This window comes from Canis lupus, chromosome 7, assembly GCF_048164855.1.
Source record: "Canis lupus baileyi chromosome 7, mCanLup2.hap1, whole genome shotgun sequence".
NCBI lineage: Eukaryota > Metazoa > Chordata > Mammalia > Carnivora > Canidae > Canis > Canis lupus.
Window position 1 is genome coordinate 47,483,634 of NC_132844.1, and position 6,092 is coordinate 47,489,725.

Below are 6,092 nucleotides of genomic sequence, written 5' to 3' on the forward strand. Positions count from 1 at the left end.
AACTCAATGCACAAACAAGAAGCATTTCCCACATACTCACTGAATGCAAAGCACTGGGGCTAGAGCTGTGAATACAAAATTAAGTAAAATACATATGCTATAGGGCAGATAGTGATCCCTCTGAATACGTCCACATCCTTATCCCTGAAACCTGCAATATGTTACCTTACACAGTATGAAGAAAAGAGTTAACATAGCTTTGCAATTCTAAATGTCTATCCTTGAAAAGACCTTGCAAATTAGCGCTTGGCTAGCCTCTAGGAATTTGGATCTTGGAGGGTTCCACCATTAACTGGTAAGAATGGCTTACTGTGTCTAAAATGTTTGTGCAAGCAATATGGTTTGTGCTGAACATCTGCATTCCTTCTAGGAATCTGGGATTCTGACACACGGCAGACAAAGTATGCCTACATAACCACCTCCAATAAAAACCCTGAGCACTGAATCCCCAATGAACCTTTCTGGTTAGCAAAATTTTACATGTGCTGTAACAACTCATTGCCCAAAGAATGAAGCACACCCTATGTGATTCCACTGGGAGAGGACCCTTGAAACATTGCACCTGCTTTCCCCCAGAATTTGCCCCATGTGCCTTTTCCTTTCATTGACTTGGCTTTGTTTTGTTGTTGTGATTGTTGTTTGTGCTGCAATAAATCGTAGCTGTGAATATTACTATATGCTTTGAGTTCTTTGAGTCCTCTTATCAAACTATCAAACCTGAGGAGGACCCAAAACACACATAGCAAAAGGGATTTTGCAGATGTGATTAAAAGCTTTGAAATGAGGAGCTTGTCTTGGATTATCTAAGTGGGCCCAGTGTAATAGAGGCAAAGGTCAGAGTGGTGTGATTGCTGTTTCTGAAGATGGAAGAATGAGCCATGAACCAAAGAAGGCAGGCAGCCTCCAGAAGCTACCTAAGATAAGGACGTGGATTCATTCATAAAACCTCCAGAAGGAATCCTGCCAACACCTTGATTTCAGCCTAGTGAAAGTCATTTCAGACTCTGACCTCCAGCACTGTAAGATAGTAAGTTTGTGCTGTTTTGAGCCAGTAAATTTGTGGTAATTTGTTATGGCAGCACTAAGAAACTAATATAGATGACCTTGGGGACCACGAAATTTAATGAATGAGACAAATACATATACAACAAAATACTTCCAAATATTTTAATTACAAACTTTAACTATTGTGTACTATCCAGTTTACCACAACTATTCTCTTTTCCAAGGGTAATGATAGTATTTATGAATTATCAGAAAGTAAAGCCTTTCCAAGCTATCCGGAGAAGGATCTGTGTTGTGTTGCTCTGGGTTTCCATTCTAACTTAAAAGGAAACTTTCACAATGTCCAGAGTCCTTGATGTCCTGCAAATGAAAGAGAAGGTGTCCTCAATTTGCTTGCAGCAGGAACCCACTTAAGTAGCACCAAACTTGACTTCCATCTACAAAAGGAAAAGTGATGGTATTTACATCATAAATCTGAAGAGAATCTGGGAGAAGCTTTTGCCAGTATCTCATGCCATGGTTGCCATTGAAAACCCAGTTAATGTGAGTGTCATATGCTCCAAGAATACTAGCCAGTGCTTAAAGTTTGGGCTTGTCACTGGAGCCATTCCTATTGCTGGCTGCTTCACTCCTGGGACATCCACTAACCAGATCCTGGAATGGAAGCGTTCTAGGAGCTGAGACCTCTGGTCTTTACTGATCCAGGGCTGACCACCAGCCTCGCAGAGAGACATCTTATGTTAACCTACCTACATTGCTCTGTGAAACACAGACTCTTCTCTGTGCTAGTGGATATTGTCATCCCATACAACAACATGGAGCTCACTCAGTTGGTCTGATGTGGTGGATGCTGGCCCAGGAAGTTCTGCACATGCATGGCACCTTCTCCTGTGAACACCCATGGAAGGACATGCCTGATCTCTCCTTCTACAGAAATCCTGAAGAGATTGAAAAGGAAGAGTAGACCACTGTTGAAAAGGCTGTGACCAAGGAGGAATTTCAGAGCAAATGGACTACTGCAGCTCCCAAATTTACTGCTACTCAACCCGAGGTTGCAGACTTGTCTGAAGGCACGCAAGTGACCTCTGTGACTATTCAGCAGTTCCCTATTGAAGACTGGAGCACTCAGGCTGCCATTGAGGATTGGTCTGCAGCCCCCACTGCTCAGGTCACTGAATGAATAAAAATAACCACTGAGTGGCCCTAAGCTATTCTTCCACAGATTCTTAAACAGAAAATAGAAATAAGGTTGACAGGAAGTAGCATTTCTAAAAAAGAGAGAAGAAAGAAAAAAAGAAAGAAAGAAAGAAAGGAAAGAAGGAAGGAAGGAAGGAAGGAAGGAAGGAAGGAAGGAAGGAAGGAAGGAAATAGATTTCAAAGGAAAGCTTGTTACAGATTAAGAAAAGTAAAATAAAACTTACCTACTGGATATTTTTCAACTTTTCTCACACATAACAACATTTTGCAATACATAAGCCTAAATGACAAGTTGGTTTACCAAATCATGAGTCAGGAAACATAATATCAGGTTTTAATGCTTGCTTTGAACATTTTTTGAGGAGGTGGGGGAAAAAAATAGCTAGAAATTTATCAGGTTAAAAAACTCTAGTAGGTTTTCTTGATATAAACTAGAAGTTAATTATTGTGAGACAGAGTTAATTGATGGACTGGTCAATAATACACATAAAATAAGATTTCTACTACCAAGAAAACAGGTGTCTGTTTGATGGAAAGACAAAGTTAGGCAATACAACTGCCTTTAATTTCACAGTCTGTGATTCTTCATAAAACTTTTAAAGATCAATTATGTCCTATCAATGTTAGATCCAAGCCAAACTAAGTGATTTATGTACAAATACCCCACACATGGAGTAACTGTTGATTGAGTAACTTATCTTTATTAAACATAAACTCAAGAGATTATATTAGGAAGCAATTTACACTTATGACTTTCTATATGCTTTTTAATTCACCTCTACTTTCTCTTTTAAAAATATACCCTTTCAATAACTGGAGGACAAGAGATACTGCTTTTATTTTAGAACTAAATTAAACACAGCAGTTTAATGCAGTGATTCAGATGTGTCTCTAAAATTTAAGTGATATTATATTTAATCCGGTTTTTCAAATAAGATCTTTCAGTGGTGCTGTCCCTCAATGAAAATTCCAGTCCCTGAGAGTTGATTTCACTATTAATTATACAAACAAACATTCATACGGTATTCACTACTACACTGAAGACACAGTGTTTGGCACAGATAAGTAAAGAATAGCCCCTGGTCCCAAGGAGTTCATAGGCTAATGATGGAGACTGACACATGAAACAAATCATAATAAAGATGGGATGGAAAAATACAGTGATAGAAATGTGCAATATACAGGTACCTAACCCAGCCTAGTGATAATAGGAAACATCTTAGAATCAGGAACACTTACTACCAGCCTGAATTATGTAGACTCCAGCAAATGGGATTGGGTCAGTAAAGACTAAAAGAGAATAAAACCTTTTATTTAGCAAGTTGTTAGAGGGTGGTTTGTTTCTCTGATAGCTACAGATCTAAGTTTGATGTGAGTAATAGCTAAAGCGCCATAACATAGTATGTGCTTGGTTGGGGGAAAAGATATTTAGAACTCACTTTTGTTTTAATAGTACCATTTTTGATAGATCCCTCTGTATACCATCCAATCACTAAAAACAGTTAATGTTCAGAGTCAGTTTAACACTTTTCCCAATTTTTGTTTCTGCTTTCTACTGTACTAAACGATTTTATATTTAAATGTTTTAAAAAAGAGAATCCTAAGTCTTCTTTTGCCACACTTCTTAGATTAGACACTGCAAAAGAAAATCCCTTGGAAATAATATTAAATCCAAGAAAAAAAAAATCCAAGAAGAACCTGGGAAAATACCCACATGCAGCCTAACACACCAATAGCATTACTAAATTTTTGTTGTCCCTCAGCTTTCATGTCATCCTGAGCTGTAAATGAGTTGAGTGTATCTGCAGAATCCCCCCTGTGGAGACAATCAGATTACTAGGAAGATATTCCTAGAGCAGACTGTAGCAATAATAAACTAACCTACTCATTGCCCTATAATACCTAGAACTTAAAGGAAAAACCCAAAGCATCACGTAATAACTGAACTCAATAATTTTACTATGTAAAATAATGATAATGAGTTATATAACTAGCTTATGAATAAATATATTAATAGAATACATGGAATTAATTATATGCCTTCTTATCATTTATATTCCCAATAATCAATGAGAGAAGAAAAAGAAATCATATTACTACCTAGTATTTTCATCATTAAAGTGCAAAGTACAATATTGAGAATAATGTAGACCTAGAATCTAAAGCAATGATGCTTTGCAAAATCTCAGAGAACTTTCAGTTTCTTCAACCCATCTGCTAAAATTAAGTGAGGCAAACTGGACTATCTAAATATTTCGGGTACAATTCCTCCCTCAGAATGTGTTTTAAGAAAGAAAAGCCTAAAGATATGAAAAAAAATGAACTCTCTTTTTGTAGTAAGATGTAATTTCAAGTTAAATGTAAACTCAGTAAATCAAAACTTGCATTTCACAATTGCCTTCACATCATTAAATATATCAACTGTTCAACAGCCCAGTCTTTTGCTAAAATAAGTTGTTATGGATCACATAGAGACAGAGCTTTAGATATAAAAATGTAACAAATTTCATTTTACTTATTAAGCAGCCACCAAAAAAAGAAAAAAAGATTATCTACCATGTGCCAAACATTGAAGATCCCAGGAATATAAAATAATATGTGAAAGTGTTCTAAGAGTATGAACAAAGAACAGGGGATGTGGAGACAGCTTCACAGATAAAGAATCATCCCCAAAAGAATTTAAGCCTTGAAGGTTGAAGTTCACCAAGCAAAGATGGAGAGGAAGGAAATTGCGGGCCCAGGAGTCAACCAAGTCACTAAGGCATGCAAGACATGGGAGTGTGGGAGGAATTCATCTAGTCTGGTGCTGCTAGGGCATGAGCACAAGGGTAAAAATGGCGGGAGAATAGTTAGGGCATGTGGGGAATGATTATGGGCTTCACTGAAAGTAAGCAAGAGAATGAGATGCAGGAAAGTGTGAGTAAAAGGACAGCTCAGGAGTCAGATGGTAACCTGGAAGCAGGGACACAAATAAAAGGCACTCTAGCTGTGCTAGTGAGAGCCGATGGAGACCTTTACCAAGTCAGTGGAAAGAGGGAGAAGGAAATGGACCTGAGAGACATATCAGAGGCAAAGTAAACAAGAAGTGGCAGCTAAACAGATAATGAGAGGATGATAAACTTGCTAATATGAGAGCTTCAGACAATGCTATTTAATAGAGAAAGGGAACACAGGAGAGTAGGGTTACAGGGAAAAATAATGAGTTCTGGTTTCTTCCATATCCAGTGTGCAGTGCCTACAGGACTTCCAAGCAGAGATGCTAAGTATATGATTTGGGGCTGGGACTGCAGAGGAGAGGAAGTGAAGATAAATGATTATCGAATTAGTGAGAGACCGAACTCTTAGAGTCTGGAGCCTCTGCCTTGGACCACCTTGCTCCTAGTGCTTTGCACATTATTTGGCATATCGTAGGATTCAATAAAATTTTATTATATAACTCTTTTTCTGAGGAATGAGCATGAAAGAGAAAAATAAGGCATTAAAAGGAGAATCTTTTTTTTTTAATTTTGATTTATTTATGATAGTCACAGAGAGAGAGAGAGAGAGAGACAGACAGAGGTAGAGACACAGGCAGAGGGAGAAGCAGGCTCCATGCACCAGGAGCCCGACATGGGATTCGATCCCAGATCTCCAGGATCGCGCCCTGGGCCAAAGGCAGGCGCCAAACCGCTGTGCCACCCAGGGATCCCTAAAAGGAGAATCTTATAAATATACTTGGGCACAACTATATGTAAAGACAGGCAAAAGTCGAGATTCCAAAAACAAGAACAAGAAAATATCAGAGGAAAGGAAGAGACCCAGGAAAGAGACACATCTTCAAAACCAAGAGAGAATACAATGATGTGTAGGAGACAAAGAAAGAGAGATCTAGTATGCAGGCTGGTAGCAAA

The 6,092-nt window shown here is 38.3% G+C and overlaps 1 pseudogene; it reads left to right on the top strand.

Annotated features, from left to right (window-relative positions):
• Positions 1-1,344: 1,344 nt before the first annotated feature.
• Positions 1,345-2,212, top strand: LOC140636412 (small ribosomal subunit protein uS2-like; annotated as a pseudogene).
• The last annotated feature ends 3,880 nt before the right edge of the window (positions 2,213-6,092 follow it).